Raw genomic sequence first — 24183 nt, 5'->3', positions numbered from 1 at the left:
CCCTTATTTGTAACCTCATTTAACCTTAACTACCTCCTTAAAGGACCTATCCAAATACAGTCACATTGGGGATAAGGACTTCAATATACAAATTTGGGGAGAAGGACACAATTCATCTAATAATGAATTATATTGTAAAGAAGCCATGGTATTAGAAGTTCCAGTGCATATCTTTAAAGCTTCCATTTGCAACTAATAATATTCATTTCCTGGTTACATCTGGGGCTTAGCTGTGACAGAGACACAGGTAAACCTCACTTCCATCACCAGCACTGCACAAGTCATATTTGAAGGGGGAAGAGAGACAGCACTGCAGGTTCAGCAGAGGTCCAGCTGTCTCTTTATCACACACTACTGACGAGGAAAACCCTCAAGTCAGAGTGCAAGGCAGGACTGCAGAGTTGTTAGCAAAGTGGGCTCTGGAAGAGACTTGGGTTTTAATCACTGACAGGCTGTGTGATTTTGAGCAGGTGGGTTACCCTCTCTGAGCACCTGAGATGACTCATGTTTGGTTTTTAGACCAGTCTCCTGTCTTCCTGCAGGGAAGTGATGGAGATGTATTTAGCAGATACCGATGAGGCAATCAAGAGCAGTAAAAAGGTGGGTAGTGGGAGGTGACTGGGTTTAGGCTCAATAAAATAATGAACCTCCCGTATGGCATGAGGCCGGGGGAGTGCTTCTTGGAGTCATTCGATTTGTTCTCAGTAGGGGACAGCCCCTACTCTTACATGGCAGTCACAATTTTAGAACAATAAGGTATACAGAAGTATGTGTAGTAATTTGTCATATTTTGCGGCTTAACAGCATTTTTTTCTAATACTCCTCCCACATTTGAGAAACTTCCTACCTTCTGAGTCTACTCTCTCCCAAGATGAAAGTCAGGAATTTGCATCCCTGGCCCACTTTGCATCTAGGGCAGGCATGTGACCTGAGGGCCACTGATCAGCAGCATGCATGCAACAATTCTTCTCAGAGAATACGGATACAGAAGAAGGCACCAGATGGGATTCACTGTGGTGGAGATGGGTGGAGCACGGCAGAAAGCTGCCCGGCTCACAGAGGCAACAGCAACAGGGTCCCATCAGAAGGACTCACTTGGTGGTACGAGGAGAGACACCTCTGCTCTGTGACAGCCACACCAGGGTCTCCACTGGACCCCCAAGGGTGTAATTTGTGCAGTGTTCCTGGCTACATAGCCTCCAAGTCTGACTCCGGTCCTACCAGAAATTCTGGGAGCTCTCAATCTCCTTTTAAAAGATCTCTTTCTGTGTAAACTAGCCAGAGTGGGCCCTGTTGTCTGCAATTGAGAACTTCAAACCAATACGAAACCAAACAATAGTTGCACTACTAACTGAAAAGTCAAGAGAAAAGGAACACATTTTGGCAAATGAGGGAACTGTTTCAATTCCATTAAAATATAAAATCTTACATCAATAAAAGAAATGAAGGCAACTGATGGCAAAACTTCAATAGTCAAAAGAAGCTGATCGCAAAGTTCCTGTCGTGGCTCAGTGGTAACACACCCAACTATTACCCATAAGGACGCAGGTTTGATCCCTGGCCTCTCTCAGTGTGTTAATGATCCGGAGTTGCCATGAGCTGTGGTGTAGGTCACATACATGGCTCGGATCCTGCCCTGCTGTGGCTGTAGCACAGGCCAACAGCTACAGCTCCAATTTGACCCCTAGCCTGGGAATTTCCATATGCTGATGGTGCTGCCCTAAAAAGACTAAAAAAAAAAAAAAGAAGAAGAAGAAGAAGAAGAAGAGGCTGATTGTTTGTTCCAATGGACATCTGGGACCATTGCAGTAGAAACAGTAATCAAAGAGATATGGCAATTCTATCAACACAAAGTTGTATCTACACACACACACACACACACACAAATTACTACTAAAGACTCATGGTTACATAGATTCAACCCATATCTGGAAGCATGGGCACTTGCTAGTTTAACCTCCCCTGGCCTTAAAGTTCATGGTTTATGAGATAGTGAAAAGCCAAGCAATTATTTCCCAGTGGGTACTAAGATCGTGGATATTATAAACAGGACAGTTTAATCATTATCTAGTTAAACTGGGTCTTAAATCCAGGCATTGCTAAAGGTTTATGCAAAGCCTTTATGTAATTCACCAAAGTCATTTCAATGCCAGAACAGCTTAGACTTTAAATAGAGGGCATCTAACAAAAGCCCTTCATGCCTTAACCTCCTACTCAATCAAAAATGAAGATAAAACCATCCTATGATTGACTTTCTCAAAAAGATGCAAGACTTAATAACAACTTTGTTTGGTTTAAGAGCATCATCTTTCGGGATTCATGACTGAAAAAACAAAGGAGATGAAGGCCTAGCCAAATACTTTGAATTTCCTAGATCTCTGGATTTGTCACATACAAACAAGATAAAGTCAGTGACCCAGACGGCTTTCCTTGAGCCCCAAAATCTTGATACTGGATGTCCAGTTATTTATGACATACCTGCAAATGTTCTGAAGCAGTCATGGGTTGTTTTTGTCTGAACAGCATCCATTCCCATTTTTGGGGGGGTACCAACATCCCGTTTGTCTCTGAAGACTATACTACCCCATATCCAGTCCATGTCTTTTAATAAAGGGGTGGTTTAAACTCCCTCCAAGAGTTGACAGGGACCCAAGTGTGACCAATCAGGCTGGCTGCCACGTTTGGTTGAGGGATTGGCATGTAACCAATTCAGAGCAATGAAGAATCAAACCTGGGGATTTGGCCGGCTATAAAGAGAAGCTCTCCACTGACTGGCTCAGCTAACAGATGAACCTGGAGCTTCCAGTGGTGTCTTGATGTCATGAAGAGAGGGCCTGAGGATGAAACCAATTCAGATGAATGCAGAGCCAAACGACAGCAAGAGAGAGACTTCTAATGTTATTGTTTGAGACCTAGATCCAGCCAAGACTTTGCCTACATGGTTAGAAGAACCAATTAAACCTGATATTTTTCTAAGCCTCTTGGAATTAAGTTCCTATTATGTGCAACCTGAAGAGTCTTAGCAGATACAGATTCTCTGAACTTGAGACTTTATAAAGATGGCAAGTGCGTTAAAGTATTTAAAAATATTAAAGTATATAAAATGAGCTTATTTCAGATGTTAACATCCTGCTCTGAACAACTTCCCATGCCTTAGCCATAATCTCCTGCTTGGGGAAATGGTGCTGCAGAAGTTTGTACACGAGGCAGCCACCAATGAACCTGAGAGGAACAGCCAACCCATTTTCCTGGCCAGGCGCCAGAGGCTGTGTGGCCCTGGTCCATGAGCTGGATCAATAGGAAACCCTCACTTGTGAATCTGAGCCAGAAGACACGAAGGTCCCAGGCTGTGGCCTTATGGGTTAGCCATTCAGGGGCCATACTGAAGAAGAAGCAAAGAGAAAAAGGGAGCGGTTCCCTGAGCAGAGACCACATGACCTCTGAGAAAGGGAATGACTCCATTCCCAATTTTCCAGTCCTTTTTTTTGGTCCCCATGAGACCCAGCCATACTTTTGCTTCACAGGCTTAGGATCCTTTCAAGGGGCAGAGCAATACAGCAGTTAGAGGCAAAGATACCCCAGTGGCCACTTGCATGTGAGTCTGGATTCAGGCTGACCACCTACATGCTTAGGGAACATTCTCTAAGCCTGTCCTCTTCAGTAGAATGGGGACAATTTAACACTCTGCCTCCCCGGGGAGGGGAGACGTGTCCGTGGGATAATATACTCAGAACAATGCAATGGCAGCAGTAGCATCATTACTCATTACAACGAGCCCCTTGTACTGAGACTCTTTTGACTCTTTTGAATGACATCCTAGTCCTTGACCACTGAGAAGGCCCAAACTAAAGCAACAATTTCTTAAGTGATTAACTTAAATAGAAATATACGTTTATCCAATATATATAGAATGGTCAGCGTACGGATAGAACGACAGAGAAAATCCTCTTTAACGGGGAAAAACTTGAGCCACAGGTAGCTCGTGCAAGGGGCCACGCCTCGTCCCCATCCCCATTCTGTATTCTGCCCTGTTCCTCTTGGCTCCCTTACCCGACCCCTCGGGACTAGTTCCCTCTGTGTGCCAGGGCAGATATGCCACCGTCCAAGATTCTCCTCCTGTTGCAACTGCTCAGAGCTTAGCCTCAATTCCATTGCAGTCCACAGCTCTAGCCAGTCCTGCGGCCCCTCGTTCTCATGGGGCAGGTGCCCGTGTGCAGGGCTTGTGTCCAGGAAAAGATGCTGATGCCAGAGAAGATGGGGCACAGCTGGACCGCCTCGGCTTTCAGTGTGAAGAAAACAGCTAAGCCAAATCCAGAGCCTTCTCTCATTGCTCAAACCGCTGGCCTCTGATTACTTCCTGTTCCGAGGGGGGCCCACCCCTTCTGAGGTTGGAAAAAAATTCACCTAGAGGCTGGGGGGAGGTTTACTCTTTAACTGTTTTGTCCCTTCTGGGAAAATTACACAAGCAACTGTACAGACTTAGTTCCTTTCCAAATAAGTATTGTTCAGTCATTCTGAACCTCTGATCTAGGTTTCCAGCCTTTAAAAATATAAATCACCTTTCGAAGAACCTCTTTATTTAGGGGGGGGAAAAAATTCTCTATTTCCCTAGGGGGGGAAAAAAATCACAGGCATATTCTTCAAATCTCTTCCCCAAAATACAGGAAGAATGAGAGACATGTAGGAGTCCTGAGAAAGGAAGAGAAGTTTTATTTCTAAAGCAAAATAAATAAATAAATAAGGGCCTCCCCTAAAGGCCCCCGTGTATTTGGTTTTGTATTCTTTGCTAAAAGGCAAAAAATCAAGGATTTCCATCTATAGTCCCAAGATCTTTCTCTCTGTCTTCTTTTGGTAGAATTAGGACGTGAGGTTTTTTAGTACAACTGCTGCTCTAAAAATCAGAGGCCTATTGTACTCTGACAGCTACAGGGAGGCCAGGGGGGCAGAAGGGCTAACCTGTCTGGCACACCCAGTGGTTCAGACAAGGGGCCACTCCCATGCGGGAATAAACCACTTTTTGACTTTAAAGCCAGACCCTCAACTTACAGACTGATCGTGTTCTAAGTTTCCTCCTAATCTAAACTGCTCCTAGAATCTAGAAAGACTTTTCCCCCAAGAACAAGGTTCTAAGCACTGATTCAGGTCACCCTGAAAGAGCTGTCCTAACCTCAGACGTCCCGAAGAATCCGTTTCATCCTGTGGGCCCTGCACGGTCCAGACACAACTCATACCTTCCTTTACGAAAATGCACTCTGAGCTCCAAGTCAAGACATGTGTTTCGGTGCTTCTGACCCTACAGCGCTGTCACCAGTGCCGAGATGTCCGTGGTGGCCAGGGCCTGTCCCCCGGGGGAAGGGACTCACCCCACCAATGCTGACCAGATAAGGGAACCGGGAGGGCTAAGGGGAGGGGTGGCAGGGGGTATGTGTGTGGGGGGGTCCTTCCTGCCTTTCCTGGTTCCCACTTGGCCAAGGCAGAACCTGAAGAATGCCAGGCAGTTCCCGTGGCCACAGAGCGCAGGTTGGGGGAGGGAGGGAGAATCCTCTGAGGCTTTGGCTGGCCGGTTCCTCCAGTTCAGCCAGGGCTGCCTGTGCTCTTAACTTTCATTTCCACTGTTGGTTGCTAAGTGCTATACATAATGCAAAAGTAAATAGCAACTCAGAGCAGTTTGGGAGACATGAAAACACACATCAATCAGCCAAGAAAAAAAAAAAAAAAAGAACTCTCAAAGTTTCTAGGTTTATTTTTAGATTCTGGTTGACCAGATGAGTAACCTAAATGCCCAAAGGAAGAGAAGCTGGGGCCAAAACGTGTAACACAGACACTGCAGATCTCCGGGTCCATCTTAGCTTATAAAATATGCATCAGTCAAGCCCTCAGGTGTTTAAAGTACCTCATTGTAGTGCTTTGACGAGGACACAACATCCAATGCCCTCTGCCCACAAGACTCACTCAACAGAAAACATCATCCCCCTGCAGGTGCAAGACCGTGAAATGGGGCGCAACACAAAATATTGATATCCTTTCATAGAGAATGTAATTTAATAAGGGTAACCAGGCATTCCCGTCATGACTCAGCAGTTAAGGAACCCAACTAGTATCCATAAGGACGCGGGTTCAATCCCTGGGCTCGCTCAGTGGGTTAAGCATCGCAAGTGGGTTGCCATGAGCTGTGGTGTAGGTCACAGACATGGCTCAGATCCTGCGTTGCTGTGGCTGTGGTGCAGGCCGGCGGCTATAGCTCCAATTGGACTCCTAGCCTCGGAACCTCCATATGCCTCAGGTGGGGCCCTGAAAACAAAATAAATAAATAAAGGTAACTAAAACAATACTAAAGAAATGAGTGTAAATCCATTGAGTAAATGAAAAGTGTTTTATTCACCTTGTATTTCTTACGACACTTGGCATAGTGCCTTAGAGCAGACAGGCAATAAATGTTTGTGGAAAAAATAATATTAACAATAATAATAATAATGGTGCCTCTGAGATTCCCTAACATGGTGATCAAACAATCCAAATGGGCCTGAAGTTTCAAAGATAAATGTATCACTTTAAAAAGGAATCAGGGAGTTCCCATCATGGCTCAACGGTTAACAAACCCAAGTAGCATCCCTGAGGACGTGGGTTCCATCCCTGGCCTTGCTCATTGGGTTAAGGATATGGCATTGCCATGAGTGGTGGTGTAGGTCAAAGATGCTGCTCAGATCCCACATTGCTATGATGTAGGCCAGCAGGTGCAGCTCCAGCTCCATTGGACCCCTAGCCTGGGAACCTCTATATGCCATGAGTGCGGCCCTAAAAAGATGAAAAAAAAAAAAAAAGAATTAGAAGGAAGAGAAGAACAAGAGAACAATACAAGAGAATGAACTCTGGGATTGGAAAGCAGAAATAACCCGGAGTGAGTTTTTGAGATCTCTCTGGCTTCTTCACCCGTAAGAGGAGCTATCTGTGGCCCTATCACCTCGAGGCAATGCAGCAGAGATGGATGAGAAATCCTTAGAGGGAGAACTGCTCAGGCTTCACACAGAGCAGCATTGTGATGGTCAAGATACAAGGCAAAGATCTGGAACCTCGGGGACCAAGTGATTCTCAATGTAACTACCAGGTAAACACAAAACCTTCTTTCCCTTAGAACAGACCCTTCTGACTATAATAACACTATTTAAAGTTGAAAAAAATGCAGAAATAAGAAAAGACACTTGCCTTATGGAAAGTAAAAAAAATTTAAAAACGCCATTCAGTGAAGAATACTAGGACATTTTTACCTTTTTAAATGTTCAAAACTTCAATCTGCTAAATCTACTGGAAATGTACCCTAGCATATAATCGTACATAAAGTAAAAGTTACTGTACAAAAATGGTAACAGCAAAAAAAGTTATTTGTTATCAAGTGATCAATAATGGAATGGCTAAGTAACCTGAGGTCTATCCATTCAATGGAATATTATATGCTCAATTACATATTATCTACAAGGAATATAAAAGAAAATGTAAAATTCCTTAAGAAAAGTAAAAACTTCTATTTCTTTTACTCTCAGTACTTCACTTCTGACACCAATGTGTGAGGCGTTTTCCACACTAACCAGTTCTGTCATTCTGGGTACCAAGTGGGTGGCCTATAACTCAGTTCTTACAACTCACTACCTGGAGTTAATGCAAAAAACCCTCAGCTTAAGGGCTCAGTCCAAGATTGTTCCCGACTCCAGACACCAGCTACAAGTCCCAGGTTGTCACCTGTACTTCTGACCAATTAGCTATAGATCAGAGGTTCCTGAGACACCACCCCCCAGGTGTAATAATTCACTACAATAGTTGGCAGAACTCAAGAAAAGAGTTTACTTACTAGAGTACCAATTTGTTATAAAAGGATACAACTCAAGAACTTCCAGATGGAAGAGATACACACAACAAGGTATGGGGGAAGGGGCGTGGGATTTTCATGCTCTCTCCCAGTAGGCCACCCTTCCAGCACTTTGCTGTGTTTTGCAACCTAGAAGGTCTCCAGACCTCATTACTCAGGATTTTTAGGGAGGTTCCATCCCATGGCATGGTTGATTAAATCATTAGTCATTGGTGACTGAATTCAGTCTCCAGCTTCTCTTCCCTCCCTGGAGGTTGGGGGGTAGGGGGTGGCAGGAAAGAAGAGGCTAAGAGTCCTAACCCTCTATCCACCAAAGATTTCATGAACATAAATTCAGATGTGGTTGAAAGGGGCATTTTATGAATAACACTCAAAAACTCCAAGGGTTTCAGGAGCTCTGTGCCAGCAACCAAGGACACAGCTTAGGGTATGTAGTTAAACTAAAAAAAAAAAAAAAAAATTCTTTTTTGTCTTTTTGTCTCTTCTAGGGCCTCACCCGAGTCACACGGAGGTTCCCAGGCTAGGGGACTAACCGGAGCTATAGCCGCCAGCCTACACCACAGCCCCAGCAACACCAGATCCTAGCTGCATCTGCGACCTACACCACAGCTCACGGCAACACGGGATCCTTAACCCACTGAGTGAGGCCAGGGATCGAGCTCATAACCTCCTGATTCCTAGTCAGACTCATTTCCACTGCACCACGATGAGAACTCCCCCCCCCCCACATTTTTTTTAATTATATATGAATGTGACTATATAACTAAGAAAAATATCTCTATAAAAATAATGCAATGGTCCAAATGTTAACCCTATTCGCCTTTGAATATCTGGATTATTATATTTTTCTTATATTTTTCTACATTGTGCAGATTTTACTTCATGATAATGCCCTACTTTTATAATGATGGGGAGGAGGGTATGAAGGAAACAGCACCCAAGCTCCGGGGAGCATATTCTTTAAGTGTCTGGATTAGAAAAACACGAGACGCAGCCTTCCTGTTGCTTTCCCAAGACACTTCAGAGGCCGGGGCTAACTTCTGATTCTCACTGCTTGCCTTCTGGTCTCACGTGGAAACAGCCCGTCATGTCCTCCAAAGGATGAGGTGGTGGGAACTCAGCATCCCAGACTTCCCACATCCTGGTCCTCCCCTTCCACGAGTCACAGAGCAAAATCCCATCAAAGGGCTCTTACTTTAAATATCCTATTAGAAATATTAGGTCACATGTCTAAAGAGAAGTGAGTGTGTGTGTGTGTCTTTCTGTCTGTACATCTGCTTCCTGCCCTTTCCCTCTATCTTCAAGGCCAGCAAGACAAACTCCAGGGCAACAATGCAGCGAACTGCCTCATGTGTCAACTCTGATAAATCTGAATGATAAATGATAGGTCTATTAATCAAAACAGAAGATCAATGCCAAAAAGTGAGAACCAAAGGAACTCCAGTCAGGATAACACTCCGATATGAAACAATTTTAAATAACAAGAGAGTCAAGTCCATCCTGCCTCTCAAATGCCAAAAAAATACAAATTAATAATTTCAGACCACTATCAGCAGTATTCCCAGCCCTAATATTGAGTTAGGCTACCTATTTCCCCTCCAAGTTCATACAACAATCTGATAAATACTCAAAATCCCTTACATAGAACTATAGAGATCTATATCACATATTCTACTACTTTAAAATAATGAAAGAAAATACCCCAAATATGAACACCGGCTGCCTATGAATTGCGGGTAATATACCAAGGTTATGGGAGTTTCTGTTGGCTCAGCAGTGACAAAACTGACTAGTATCAACAAGGATGTGGGTTCAATCCCCGGCCTCAGTGGGTTAAGGATTCCTCATGGCCGTGAGCAGTGGTGTAGGTCACAGATGTGGCTCAGATCTGGCGTTGCTGTGGCTCTGGTGTAGGCCAGCAGCTGTAGTTCTGATTTCATCCCTAGCCTGGGAACTTCCATATGCTGTGGGTGCAGCCCTAAAAAGACAAACAAACAAAGTAATCAATTAACTAATTAAGCGACGGCTATGTTCCTAAAAGCACCTAAAAGCATGGGGGTAAATTAGAGTGTTTTCCCTATTAAAAGTACACCCAATGGTGAGTTCACCATTGACAGAAATTCTCTGAAATAATGATAAAAAAAAAAAAAACACATTTTGGTAAAGAAAATAGGGATCCCTCTAATTTCTCTCTTTAGTAAATTCAAGTATATGCAGCATCTTGCAGGACATGATGGCTGGAAAGTGGCGCACCTGTGCCATGGCTAAGCCACCCCGCTGGCAGCAGGGGTTCTCTGTGTGAGACGCTGCACCTCATGCCTACAGGTGTTGCCCATCCAGCCTTCTCAACCTTCACAGCAGCAACGAAACAGGTCCAAGGTATTGCCTGGTTGTCACCGGAAGACGCAAGCTGCAGGAGGTAGCCCAGCAAAAAGTGGCCGCACTAAGACTGAAGCCAGGTTGATCCAGCTCCAGAGAAGAGGTGCTCTTTCCACTATGGATCTACAAACTGCCTCTGCGTCCCTTTTGGCTTCCACCAAAAATAGCCTTGCCCAAGCTTAGCATGGACAACCTGTGGGAAAAACAACTGGTACCAACAAACCAAAGACACTATCAATATAGATTTGATAATGCTGAATGACGAAGGTGCTGAAGGATTATGTCCATTTTCTTTTTCTTTTCTCTTTTTTTTTTTTTGTCTTTTTAGGGCCAAACCGTGGCATATGCAGGTTCCCAGGCTAGAGGTCTAATCAGAGCTGTAATCCCTGGCCTATGCTACAGCCACAGCAACACAGGATCAGAGCCATGTCTGCGACCTACACCACAGCTCACAGCAACGCCAGATCCTTAACCCACTAAGCAAGGCCAGGGATCGAACCCACATCCTCATGGATCCTAGTCAGGTTGGTTACCACTGAGCCACCATGGGCTCTCCACTGTGTCCATTTTCAAAGAGTTAATCAGTGCTCAAATTAGAACTAGAGGAAGGAAACTATATATGCCCCTTACAATACTGGAAAGAGAAAAAATAAACCAATTACATGGTCTGGTGGGGAAAAGAAAGGTATTGAGGGCCTAAAAATAGTTGTCATGTTATCTCTGCTTCAATAATAGCAGATTAGCACACATTCTCTTGGAAATGTCACCTAGGCAACCTGAAATACAAAGACAGAGACGTTCAGAAAAATGTATGTATGTGAATCTATTTTTGCCATCTTTTGAACGTAAATGAACATTATTGCAAGGACAAAAATTAGGAGACTAAAAAGGGGGGGGAAGGTAGGCACAGAAGAATGTTTGTAAGCAGGTACCCAGTATAAAGTTGGATAGTAAGGTGTAAAAATAAGTCTCTATTTGTACAAGAGGCCTGGACCTAATATCTCAGATGTATCTATTAAGAGTGTTAAACATATTTTTTCTATGCTGTTGAAATCTCATGTTTTTATCTCATAAACCAAAGGCAGATTAACAGAAAAGAGGGTAGCCTGGCAAACTTTAAAACACATTTGGAAAACTCTCAAGTCCCACTTAACTAGGGTAACATACGTCCCCATTTGCAAACTTTAAAACACATTTGGAAAACTCTCAAGTCCCACTTAACTAGGGTAACATACGTCCCCATTTGCCTGAATTGCCTAGGACATCCTTGTTCGTGTCTGCTGTTTTGTTGTATTCATTAAAAAGCACCCCCCCCACACACACACACACGACAACCCATGGAGTTCCTGTTGTGCCTCAGTGGGTTAAGAACCCAACATAGTGTCTGCAAGGATGCAGGTTCAATCCCTGGGAGCCCTCAGTGGTTTAAGGATTCAGGGGCAGAGATCACAGATGCAGCTCAGATCCTGTATTGCTGTGGCTGTGGTGTAGGTCAGCGGCTGCAGCTCCAATATGACCCCTAGCCTGGGAATGTCCACATGCCGCAGGTGTGGCTACGAAAAGAAAAAAAAAAAAAAGGCTCCCCAGCCTTCCCACTCAAAAGGGTCCTAGTGTGAACAGTAAATTATATAGTCACTTTATATTTAGCCAAGATGTATTTCTTGACCACTTAATGATGTACTAGCACCTAGGTTGGGAACTTAGACGAATACCAAAATGATTTTGGAGACAGAATCCCTGACCTCCAGAACACTACAATCTGGCAGAAGAGATAGAAATAACACCCGAAACAATCGTGAAATAGTGAAAACGTAACAATTATTGGTGTGATCCAGGCTGTACATGCCTTGGTCCACATCAGAGACAAAGTAGAGAGTGTATCCACTCAACTGGGACCCTCCAGAAACGCAATGGTAAAAGCCATCAGGCTTCATGAGCACATACTGCATACCTGGCACTGTGCCAAGCATGCCCTGTGACGTCACTTCACGCCCTAAACAACCCTAGAGGCGAAGCATTAGCATTATGCTCATTTTGCAGATGAGATGACTCACCCGAAGTCACACCAGAGAATTCAAATGCCCAACTCCCTGAGCATACATTCCCCACCCCTGCAGTGTGGACACACTGCTTCCTGAAGCCCGGTTTCTCCAGGAGGTGAGGCAGCAGTCACCCAGTATCAGAGCCATCGGCTCTTCTTTGGGCTCAAGCTGCGAACAAGAGCTGGCAGGGGGTGGCTGCATCCATCAGGGCCCAGGCCAGCCCCAGAGGACTCTGAGATCCTTCGGAGGAGGCTAGGGAGGAGACAGCCTGAGGGTTCAGGAAAGCAGGGAAGGCTCACAACAGCTGGAAGCATTACCATCCCAGGCCCAAGTGCCCAAGGTGGGGGGGGGGGGGAGCGGCTAAAGGACACAGAGAGAATGGCTGGAGGGGGAGGACGCCTCGCAGGAGCTGTGGGCTTTGGCCACAGAAAAGCCAACCCAAAGCCTGCAACCCAGCAAGAGGGACAAAGGAGAAAAATACCCTCACTCTCCTCCCTCCCCCACTCCCACTCCCCCACCCCGACTCCCAACAGTGAGCGAGACCCACCACTGTCTGCACTGTACTAGCAATCAGAAGATAGGGAGTTCCCGCTGTGGCTCAGCAGTAACAAACCCAACCAGCATCCGTGAGGATGCAGGTTCATTTCCTGGCCTCGCTCAGTGGGTTAAGGATCTGGTGTTGCCAGGAGCTGTGGTATAGGTGGTTTGGATTCGGCGGTGCTGTGGCTCTGGCATAGGCTGGCAGCTGCAGCTCTGATTTGACCCCTAGCCTGGGAACCTCCACATGCCACAGGTGCGGCCCTAAAAAGCAGAAAAAGAAATAAAGAAATCAGAAGACAAAGATGGACACCGATGCTGATGGTAGAGATCAACCTCTCAGGGCACAGAGCCAGGCAGATAAGGGAGGAGAGAGGACACAAGAGGAGGTGACAAAAGATGGCCAGGCTGCTCAATGTCCTTGTCCCTGTAGAAGAGTATGCTTCAACTAAAGTGGAGTAAACTGGCCTGGGCGCTCTTTGGGGGTCAAGAAGGTGCTTATAAGCCAGAAGATGCCATGTTCAGCATCTCTGTGACACCAGGGCCAGCTTCATGGGCAAGTGACAGGTGCAGTCCCACAACGTACTGTGCTCAAAAGGGCCCCCTACTTGGTCTAATACTCTGCTGACACCATTGTGAAATTCTCAATAATTTTTTAACAAGGGCCTCACATTTTCATCTTGCCCTGGGCCTCATAAATTATGTTAGCCAGTCTTGTGGAAGGCAAACCATTTTCTTCAGTTAGTGAGACTAAATTTTCTAAGCATCACAGTATTCCAAGTATACTCCTCAAAGCAAACAGATCCAAAGTTAGTATCAACCAGAGCAACAATGTTACAGCAGAATATATAACATAATAAAGTGAAGGGACATTTTACCTTTTTTTTTTCTTTCCTCTTTCTGTTATGAAGTCACACTGCAAAGTGACGGAGAAACCAAAATTAGCTGCCCCCTGGAGAGAAACGGCCTTAATGACAACTGCCTCTCCAAAGCACAAAGGAAATGGATTTTGGCTCTTACCAGTTAATGTGATCAATACAGACAAACAAATAGCATAATTTACACCCTGGGATGGACTCTCTTGATATATTCCACCTGATGAGTTATAGCCATAGAATTAGCCAGGTAATTGCCAAAGCTACCCTTGACCTTGTCATATGTGCCTAGGTCCCGCTTATGTGCACAGGCCCCACTTTGGGATTCAGTATTGAAAATACATGCATAAAAGGCTAGTTGAGGGGCTGAAGACATTTACAAACCGTATTTCTAAGCCAGGGTTTTCTGAAAGACAAGTAACTTGAGCCTTTATTGCTTCTGCTTCATTTTCCTAAAAAACTCCAACATCCCTAAGATTCCTCTGAGTATTTACAGTTTTAAAAGCATCTAGCAGAGTTCCCATTGTGGCTCAGCAGAAATGAATGTGACTAGTATCCATGAGGATGCGGGTTCACCTCCTGGCCCTGCTCAGTGGGTTAAGGATCCGGCATTGCCGTGAGCTCTGGTGTAGGTTACAGACATGGCTCAGACCTGGCATTGCTGTGGCTATGGCATAGGCTAGCAGCTACAGCTCTGATTTGACCCCTAGCCTGGGAACCTCCATATGCTGCGGGTATGACCCTAGAAAGCAAAAAAATAATAAATAATAAATAAAAGCATCTAGCAACTCCACATGAACAGCTGGAATAGGGCCAGCAGGTGCCGTTCACCTATTCATTTTCTCCAAAGCTACTGGACAAAGCAAAGCACAAAAAACTTCTAGCCAAGGTAGGGATCAAACTGGTTTTTGTGAGCTTCTTTCACTCATCTCTTCACTTCAGAAATAAGGAATGGCAGATTCTAAGAATTTTGTTTGTTCTGTCACTTAAAGTTAAAATGAAATGTCAACAGACCAGTTCAAAAGCATTTACAAGACCTCTCCTGTATCAAGGAACCTATAGTCCAGGCAGTAAATCAAATCTATGGGCATCATGACAGAATCAGAAGATCAAGGGTGGCAATGCATACTCATGAAGACTGTTGTGGGATGAATGGTGGCCCCCCAAAAGATATGCCCAATCCTAACCCCAGGAACAGATGAATGTGATCTTATTTGTTAAAAAGGTCTTTGCAGATATAATTAAGCTGAAGATATTGACATAAGATTATCCTATAAAATGAAAACTAAAACCATGAGAGAGCACCTCACCCCTGTTAGAATGGTCATCATTGAAAATACAAGAGATCACAAATGCTGGTGTGGATGTGAAGAAAAGGAAATCCTTGTGCCCTGTTGGTGGGATTGTAAATTGGTGTGTCCTCTATGAAAAACAGTATGGAAAATCCTCAAAAAATTAAAATTAGAACTACCCTATGACCCAGCAACTCCATTTCTGAGAGGATATCCAAAGGAAATGAAAAACACTAACTCAGAAAGCTATCTGCAACCCCATATTCATAACAGCATTATTTACAATAGCCAAGACACAGAAACAAACCAAGTGTCCACTGATTATGAATGGATAAAGAAGTTGTGGTATATATACACATGGGAACATTATTCAGCCATTAAAAAGAGAAAATCCCACCATAAGCAACAACATGGATGGACCATAAAGGCCTTGGTGCTAGTAAGTCAGACAGAGACAAATATTACATGATATCACTTATAAGTGGCATCTAAAAACAAAAGAATGTGAAAAACCCACCAAACTCACAGAAAAAGAGACCAGACTTGTGGTTACCAGATGTAGAGGATGGGGGAGGAAGGGACTGAAAGAAGACGGTCAAAAGGTACAAACTTGCAGTTGTCAGAGGAGTAAGTGGTAGGAACAGAATGTACAATGGGATGACTCTGGGAACACGGCTGTGTGATGGATGGGAAAGAGGTTAAAAGGATACATCCTGAGAGTTGACATCATAAAGGAACCTTTTCTTTCTTTTCTTCTTTCTGTTCTTCGTATTGTATCAACATGAGGTGATGGATGTTCACTGAGCCTTAGTGCAATCATTTCACACGACATGTACATTCAACCATCAGGCTGTACACCTTAAACTGAGAGTGATGGATGTCAGCCTTTCTCAGTAAAACTGGTAGAAAAAGAAAATCATCCCAAATCATTATCCAGGTGAGCCCTAAATCCAGGGACACGTGTCCTTAGAAGGGACACACAGAGGAGAGAAGGAAGCCACATGACCCCGGAGGCAGAAGTGGGAGTGATGCAGCCTCCAGCCCAGAAGCTAGGAGAAGCAAGCACAGAATTGTCCTCCAGGGCCTCTGGAAAAAGCTTGGCCCTTCTGATGACTTGATTTCAGACTTCTGGCCTCCAAAACGGTGAGAAAATAAATTTCTATTATTTTAAGCCATCCAGTTTGCGGTAATTTGTTACAGAGGCCACAGGAAACTCATACAAGCCCTCAGCCACATCTCTCACCTGTGGCCTCAGCTTTACAGCCTCTGGGAATGGAAAATATGAGGCCTTCCGAAGCAGCCCGTTCTGTTTCCACAGTAGGCCTCGTTCTAGCCCCAGAATAAGTCTCTTCCCAGTGCAGTACTTCACGTACTTGAAGATCATAATTCTCAGGCTCCCACAGGGCTTTTTCTGGCTAGAGAGCCCCTCAAGTCATGCCCCTGGGGAGATGGGTTCTACCCCCCACCCCCTCCCCCCACTCCTCCATCCCCCACCCCTATCCTCTCCTCCCCACCACACTAGACAAGGCCTTCTGTGTCCGATCCAGCAGGACAGCACCAAGGAAACCACCATCTCCCTTGGCCTCAACACTCTTCTCCTTCCAATGTTTAAGCAGCCTGGTTATACTGTCAACTCTTTTGGAAGTTTCCACTAAAAGCAAAACAAAACAAACTTATGTCTTTTTCATGTGTGTTTCAAGGACATACTGTCACCCCATAGATTACATAGAAGAGACTTTGTATCAAAATATAACCAATCAGGGAGTTCCCCTTGTGGCTCAGTGGTCAAGGAATCCGACTAGGAACCATGAGGTTGCAGGTTCGATCCCTGCCCTTGCTCAGTGGGTTAAGGATCTGGCGTTGCCGTGAGCTGTGGTGTAGGTTGCAGACGCGGCTTGGATCCTACGTTGTTGTGGCTGTGGCATAGGCCGGTGGCTACAGCTCCAATTAGACCCCTAGCCTGGCAACCTCCATATGCCACAGAATCGGCCCTAGAAATGGCAAAAAAGACAAAAATAAAAATGAAAAAGTATACATATAACCAATCAGCTACGAAACATATCTACAAAACACATTGTGATTTAGAAAAATGGGGAGTGGGCCTTCCGAGCAGTCCCTTCCTCTACATTTTGACAGCCAAGCTAGATTTGTATAGATTATTATCAAAGAATCAGCACACACAGGTTTCAGGAAAACCTCACATTCCAGATCCAACTGGATGTGCTGAAGAAATGTTCCCAGGTTGAAATCCCAGCTCCACAACTTACTAGCTACTGACCTAGAGTAGCTAGTAAGCCTCTTGTTCCCTCACCTGTAAAGGAGAACGGGCAGGCTCCCTTGGGCTGACTGAGCTCTGCTTTGTCCCTCTAGATCCGGCCCTCTCCCTTCTCCACTCAGCTCTCAGACCCAGGAGGCTGATTTCCATGTACAAGGCAGTCCCTGCATTTCTTGCCCTCTGGCCTCTGGCTGATTGGGCCAATCGGAAGGCACCCATCGAAGATTCTAGGGAAAAGAGTGGTTGGGGACCTGGTGCTGCCTGGCCAGGCCACAGCTTGACAGCAGCTGTATTCTTTCACCGAAGTGTAATTCCAGAAACCGCTCTCTCAGGTCACCCTTCCAGGGCTGGGAGGTAGAAGCTTGCACACTTTGCCAGCCAGTCTGGGTGACGTCCCTTAACCTTGTCCACATCTTTTTGAATACAGTGGTCCCCCACTTACCTGTGCAGGATACGTTCCAAGACTCCCAATGGATGTCTGACACAACAGATAGTACTGAACCCCATATATACTATGATGGTTCCTGTACATAAGTACCTGTGGTAAAGCTTAATTTATAAGTTAAGCACAGTAAGAGACTAACAACAATACCTGTAAGAAAATCAAAGTTGTAACAATATACTGTAATAAAAGTCATGTGAATGTGGTCTCCCTCTCTCAAAATATTTCACTGCACATATTTAATGCCTTTTCCATCTTCACTAAACATTAATCCTGTACTCGGGCCATAACTTTCACAGTTTGAGGTACGACCTCAAAACTAACATGAATTTCTTTTTCTTGCTTAAGGATCCCATGTTATCATTACAGTGCCTCTGATCACTGCTATGGTGCAGATTCAGTCCCTGACCCGGGAACTTCTACATGCCACAAGAACAACCAAAGAAAAAAAAAAGGTTAAATGTAAATTTTATGTTATGTATATTTAGCCACAATTTTTAAATGTATTTAAGAAATATTTATTGCTCACTTACTGCACCAAACATTGCACTGGGGAAAAACACACTGGAAGGATACTACGCCCATCAAGGGGGCTCATCTCCTGCACTCGCCCCCATATACCCTGCGTTTCCACTGAACCATTTCCTAACTATGTCTGGCACTTTTATGCTGGAATACAAATTCCTTCGAGACAGGGGACGAGATCATACTCATCCAAATCCCTAGAACTTAACAAAATGTCAAGCACATAGAAACACCTCAAAAATAACAGTTGAGGAGTTCCCGTCAGAGCTCGACGGTAATGAACCTGACTAGTTTCCATGAGGACACGGCTTTGATCCCTGGCCTCGCTCAGTGGGTTAAGCATCTGACATGGCCATGAGCTGTGGTGTAGGTGACAGATGCAGCTGGGACCCACATTGCTGTGGCTGTGGCGCAGGCTGAGAAATTTCTACCCAGAACTTTGACCCCTAGCCTGGGAACTTCCATGTGCTGCAGGTGTGGCCTTAAAAAGACTATATAAATATAAATACGTTATATTTATATATTTTATATATACATATATATATATATATATATATAAAGACTGTAAATACAGTCCTAAAAAAGGCCTAGATAGGCCTATAAATATATATAGTCTTTTTAGGGCCACACCTGCAGCACATGGAAGTTCCCAGACTACACACATATAGTTGAAACAGTTGAATCATGAAGAAAAATCTAGCCCAAGAAGTCTGTTTTCTTTTCTCATGTCTTCTAATCAGTCAGTACTTAATACTTCTTTTTTTTTTTTTTTTTGGTCTTTTTGCCATTTCTTGGGCCGCTCCCGCAGCATATGGGGGTTCCCAGCCTAGGGGTCGAATCGGAGCTGTAGCTGCCAGTCTACACCACAGCCACAGCAACGTGGGATCCGAGCCACATCTGCGACCTACACCACAACTCACGGCAACACCAGATACTTAACCCACTGAGCAAGGCCAGGGATCGAACCCGCAACCTCATGGTTCCTAGTCGGATTCGTTAACCACCGCGCCACGATGGGAACTCCAATACTTCTTAAAGTTAGTTACCAACATTTTCAAAATGAAAAGAACAGAGCTTCATGCTAAACTCACTTTAAATTATTCTGTTCACAAATAATTCTATTAAGTGCATGAATTGTGGGTTTCAAATCAGAATGCCTTTGTCTGCTAGCCATGTGTCCTTGGGCAAGTTACTGAGTAGCCCTAAGCCTGTTTTCTTTATCTGTTAAGTGACAAGGGTGACACTACTGTACTGAACAGCTTTTGCTTTTCTATCCAAGATCTGTTGGCCAATCTCCTGGTGACAGTATAACAATATTCTGCTGGAGAAACACCCTTGCTCCTAATTCTTAGCCTATGGTTCAGGGATATAACCTGTAACCAAGACCAAGCCCTAGACTAGTGTGGAACTCGGGCCAAGGGAACAGGCATGGGACCCAATCAAAGCCAATGACCAGATCCTATCATTGCCAACAAAGCCGGGATAGAGGCTCCCACCTTCCAAATGGACTTAAATCCCAGACTACATAAGCTCTATAAACTCTAGAGCTCTTCCATCCATTCTACAGTGAAAAGGGGCCTAAAAATGGTGCTAACTCAAAGAAAGCAAACCAAGAAATGTGAAGATGGAATTCAGGTGCTGATAATGATGCTTGAGCCCTAAATCGAGCCAGACTTGAAGTTTCTTCCTCTGGACTGAGGAGTTATCAGAACCAAAATAATGTTCTTTTTTTCACTCAAAATAGTCTGAGCTTTGGGGTTCCTGATCCTTGCAACAGAATTGAATCCTAATTAAGTATCTCCTGAAAAAATTATTACAAAGATGAAATGCATATATGGAGAGCACACACTCAATAAACGGAAGCTATGAATGTCAACAGCAGCCATAGTTCATTGCTGTGGTGGAAGGTTCCAGTTTCTTCCGGGGATCACTTCTAACTCATGCGCTCTGTTCTTAATTTCTGCCTTCATTGTTCTCCAGTGATATTCTATCATAGGGCTAGAGACAGAGGTTTAGTGAGGACCAAGCCTGGCTGTCCCTACTGCCTAATCCCACACCCTGACAGACATCACTAATTGACTGCAGCACTCTTTCATACTGAGAGCCTGGACCCAGCCTTGGCTTCCTCTTTGGACTCAGCACTTCAGGAAGCCACTACCAATCAATCAAAGATGACAGGCAAAATGAAACCAGTTGTCTCTGCTCCAGAACAGCAGTTGGCAGGTTTTCTATAAAGAACTGGGTAGTATTTTAGGTATGGTCTCTACAACATCATCTTTTTTGTGTTTTGACTTGTTTTGTTTACCACCCTTTGAAAGGCAAAAGGCTTTTTGTTTTTAAATGTTTCATTTTATAAAAGCCTCCTGGTCTGGAGTCTTGAAATCAGATTCTGGAGCTGTCCCAGAGATCCAGGCACTGTCTTATATTCCTCTGCAGGGCTCTTGGGCGCTCAGTCACCCAGCCCTTGGAAATGCCGCCTCAGTCGGAAGTGCATCCACAGAATGCACTGAATTGCCTGAAATGTACTAAGGAACTTAGATGACAGGAGACTTCCTGTTCTCATCAATCCTAGGACACGCTGAAACCCACACTCTGAGGGAGCAAAAATCCAAGGAAGAGCTACAAAGCCCATTCATGTGGTAACCTTCACCTCTGCCTCCAGAACCAAACTCACTGCACAATCCCTCAGAGAGCCGACCCGCCACTCCCCACGGCCAGTCGGAGATGTCCGACATCGTTATGAGGAAAGTAAGGAAATAGCTCAGATCACTACATTTCTCCATCGTTAGTCTGATCCCTTAAATTAAGAAAAAAAACCTCTGAAATCATTCCAAGATAGTTTTGTTATATTTCTTTTGACCAACACTTGATTCTTCAGTATTCCTGAAAGTTTTTTATTGCAGAGTAGTATGACTGATGTTCACTTGTCCATCTAACAAACAACTATGGACAATCACAGGGCACCTCTCAAGGCATTTACTGCTAAGGAAGACCTATGTAGATGCTGATGCAGAGTGATGAGAGAGGTGTGTGCTTGGGAATATTCCAGCAAGAAGCAATGGCAGCTCAGTCAGCTAGCAGGGACAAAGTCCCAAGAGGTCTGCTGGGAGGCAGCATCCCTGAAGCTGATGAAGGAAGAATGCCTAGGAGTTGACCAGACAAGGAAGGGTGGGAAGATGACAGGTCCTGAGACTCAGTGGCTTGAGCCAAGGCTACACATGGGGAGGCTTAGGAGATAAGGTTGGCAGGCTCGTGAAAGTCTTGGAGTTCAAACTCTATCCTGAAAGCCACAGAAAACCTCTGAAGGAAATTAAGCCGAATAACTGGCTTAGATTTTTGTCTCGAAACCAGCATTCTAGTTTCAGTTTGCAGAATTGACTGAAGCAAGAATGTCCTGATTTGAAGCAAGGAGCCAGCTTGTGAAGACTATTGGAACACTCAGGGAAGAAGAGATGAGGTTATAAGCTAAATCAGTGACAAGAGGAACTGAGAGAAGGAGGCAGACATCAGTAACAACAAAAAAATAATAAGAGCTCCATTTATACAGCACTTGCAGATGACAAGACACTGTGAAGTGCTTTCTTTGCATTCATTCACTTTATCTCCTGAACTAGGTCTGGTACCTATTATCAGCTGCAAGCCGAAGATTAGGAAACACAGAGGTTAAGGAGCCCAAGGGGTTCCCTTGTGGCTAAGCACATTAAGGATCCGGCATTGTCACTGCTGTGGCTCTGGTCGCTGCTATGGTGCATGTTTGATCCCTGGCCGGGGAACTTCCACAGGCTGCAGATGTGGCCAAAAAGGGGGGGGGGGAGGCAAGGAGCCGAAAGTCTAAGAACCATTCATGTCCCAACTAGAATTCAAATCCAGCAGTCTGGCTGCTCCTCACAGCCCACTCTGCTAAGCACACGTACAGACAGTGGGTATTCAGTATGGACTCGGATATGCTGAAAGGAAGGAGACTCTGGGGCAAATGCCAAGGGTCTGGCTTAGGTACCTGAACATTTGGATTTCAAGCTACTTACGCCTCCCCTTCTGAAGGAAGCCCCAACCCCAAATCTGTATTTAGCCCTCAACCAGCACCTCTCAGGTCCTCACACTCTTCCCATCACCCACCACCCCTTTCTCCTCTGCAGTCCTGTCATTCTGCATTTGACCCTAAAACACAGGCATCTCCCGGATGGAGTGAAAAACTCACAAGCATTGCCAATGACGTCTAAGAAACCCTGAGAGCGAAGCCTCCTGTTGGTAATACAGAGGCTCAGGTCTGTTATTTTCAGATCAGTCAGAAGTGGGAAAACTGTGAGCAAGCCCATGTGGTTTCCTTCTCAGCGAGTGAGACCTCGGCAGTCCTTCTTCGGTGTTTCACACCAGTTGCCCTACGGAGTGGAGCATGTACCGCGACTGGGCGCCAGGGCTTAACAACAGAAGCATGCTGGCCTGGTCTGCAGCCCCATACAGACCCACAGAAAGAAAGTGGCCCTGGCGGGGGGACCTTCAGAGAGTCAACTGGCTTTTTCTCCAAGCATGAAAGTTAAAGCAAGCATCTGCAGCAAGAAACTTGTGTATTTCCTGCGGACAGGGAGACCTCCTGCCCCTCCCGGGCTGATACAACCCACTTTGCACATCCTGCTTCTCTGGGAGCTAAAAATAAATCGGTATGCACTGAAAAACACTCAAACACATCTCCCCAGCACACCCCTTCCCGACTCCTCGAGGGCAAGAGACACAAATCTTTCAGGTCCTGAGTCCAAAATGCAAACCACTTCCTCCTCTGGGTTCAACTGGCGCCTTTTGGTGGTTCCCAAAGCCCCCTCCCCAGGCGCCCACCACTCGCAAACGCCTACTGCGGCGGCTCCGGGCCAACTCGAAGGCCTGGAGCCGGCGGATGCCCACGACCCCAGCCTCCTCCCTCCCTTCCCCCCAACCCCGGGAGGGATGCTTCTGGCGTCCGGGCCACCAGGTGCACGAACGCCCCCTTCCGATGCAGCGCGCCCCCAATCCTGCCTGCCCTGCACGCCTCTGCGTGTCCCTCTGCAAAGTTGCTCTCTTTTTTTCGCCACCATCCTCAAGGTCTGTGGTTTTGTTTTATGTTCCCTCAAAGGCATTGAGGGAAGGACAGGGGAACTGACAAGATGAGCTGCGCCCGGGCGGCGCTGCGGGGACCAGGTCCCCAGGACTTCGCGCTCCTCGCGCCCACCCCGGCGCCCGCCGCGCCCGGAGCGCGCGGGTCCCCTCAGCAGCTGCTCACGGCGCCACCGCCCCCGCACACCCGCCCCGGCTGCGACTCCGAGTCCGCTCTGGCTTCGGAGAAGCCGAGGGAAGGCGCTGCGACTCACCGCCTCTGCCGCTCCCGGTGTCTGTGTCGCCGCGGGTGAGGCGGCGGCAGTGGCGGCGGCAGCGCCTTCCCTCCGCCCGCCTCCCCCTGGACAGCACCGCCGCCTGCCGCGCCCCCCTCCCCAGCCTCGCTCGCCGCCTCCCGCGTGGCGGCCGCCGACCCCCCCTCCCCAGTGGGACTCCGAAGGCAGCCTCCCCAAGGTGGGCGGGCCGCTGGGGTGCAGGGGGCCAAGCTGGGGCGCGGCGTTTGCAGGTGCAGTGAACACCCCATGTGGCCCCGGGGCCGCCAGGAGCTTGTCATCGCCATTGTACCCCTAGTCCCAGCCCACTCCCAGGCTTTCAGCTAGGCTACACTGGCACTTTCCAAGGGGTCCCCATCCGTTTGCGTGTTACGGGCGTGGGAAGGCCAGATTCAACATAGAGCATCACCTTCTAGGCTTCCTTCCGTTGGGAGACCCTAGGGTCCCCGCTACGCAGCTGTGAAGTTCAAGGGAAACTTGGAAGGACAGACCCACCGGGTGAGCTGCTTTGCCCCATCACTGTGTTCTCCGCCCAGAGCTTAACAAAAAGCTGGAAAGAAGGCCACCTAAGGGCTCTCTTACCACCACCCCCTACGTC

General features: G+C 46.0%; 1 protein-coding gene across 1 annotated transcript in view; it reads right to left on the bottom strand.

Moving 5' to 3' along the window:
• Positions 1 to 23670, bottom strand: part of NCALD (neurocalcin delta) — a 440857-nt gene extending 417187 nt beyond the window's left edge. Inside the window, exon 1 of the mRNA XM_047783505.1 lies at positions 23568 to 23670. The gene's annotated coding sequence lies outside the window, so the exon portion shown is untranslated. The remainder of the gene's footprint in view (positions 1 to 23567) is intronic.
• Positions 23671 to 24183: the final 513 nt, after the last annotated feature.

The sequence above is a fragment of the Phacochoerus africanus genome, chromosome 6 (assembly GCF_016906955.1).
Source record: "Phacochoerus africanus isolate WHEZ1 chromosome 6, ROS_Pafr_v1, whole genome shotgun sequence".
Lineage (NCBI taxonomy): Eukaryota > Metazoa > Chordata > Mammalia > Artiodactyla > Suidae > Phacochoerus > Phacochoerus africanus.
The sequence above is the reverse complement of the archived record's forward strand: the minus strand, read 5'-3'. Positions and strand labels throughout refer to the sequence as shown.